The sequence below is a fragment of the Theobroma umbraticum genome, unplaced genomic scaffold, assembly GCF_002168275.2.
Source record: "Theobroma umbraticum cultivar Fairchild unplaced genomic scaffold, ASM216827v3 scaffold_55.0, whole genome shotgun sequence".
Lineage (NCBI taxonomy): Eukaryota > Viridiplantae > Streptophyta > Magnoliopsida > Malvales > Malvaceae > Theobroma > Theobroma umbraticum.
This window is the reverse complement of record NW_018397270.1, coordinates 2508233-2509330: the sequence shown is the minus strand read 5'-3', so window position 1 is coordinate 2509330 and position 1098 is coordinate 2508233.

Genomic DNA, 1098 nt, shown 5'->3' with positions numbered 1-1098 from the left:
TGCAATGATTGCCTTTGGTCATTTTGAAAGATGAGGAATTCATGACAGCTTTTTGTTTCTCATTTAATAAATCCTCACATCAATATTTTCTTCTCCCAAAATATAATTTTCTTTTAGTAAGCCTTAAAATCCTTATCCAAATTTTCATTTTCTTTTTCCAAGTTAATTTTTGCTTTCATCAAAAATTCATTTTCAACACCGAGTATGGAAATAATTTTCTTATGCTTCGTATTCATTTTCTCAAACTCAAATGCTAAATCCTCAAAAGCATCATGAAATTCATCAAAAGCATATGAATTAAGTTCACAAGATGAAAAAATTACCTTTATCTCTTTAAGAGCCATAAGGCATAATTCAATTTAATTTGAGGATTCATCGTCACTTGATTTCTTGTCTGCATTTGCCATGTTGTCAAATTTCCTGGGCACTTTTACACATGAACACTTTATCGTATTCTCTATAATCAACTGCGCAAATAAGAGTGTGCATGGCCTTAAAGTTTATTTGTATTCTCCTCATTTCAACTTTTATCCACTTATTTCTATCTTTAGGAGTTTTCTCACCATTTATCGAATTTGTAATTATAAGAATGAAAGGATCATTGGTAATGACATCCCATATCTTATAGTTATAGGTCCTAATATAAATGGACATTCCAATACTCCAATAAGAATAGTTTGATCCATCACATAAAGGTGGTCTATTTATAGATTGGCCCTCAATAAAAAAATATTTTTGTAAAGCCATTTGGATCTCCCCTAAAGATGTTGAGCCTTAAAAATGAAGGTTAGGTTTTGATACCACTTGTTGGTCCCAAAGAGTGTGCTAAAGGGAGGTGACTAACACTTTTGAAATGGCATGAAAATTCTTTCCAAGTAAAGAGCTGATTAAAGGAATTTGAAAATGGATGTTTAAAGCTCATTGGAGGAATGATTTAAGTGCTAAGAGTAAGAATAAAATAAAAGAAAGTAGACAAAACACTATGATTTATAGTGGTTGGGTCCTTTTGACCTACATCCACTACATTGACCTCCCAATCAAGCATTTTCAAATCAATTCACAAAAATTAATGAAATTCCCAAGCTTCCACCAAGCTTT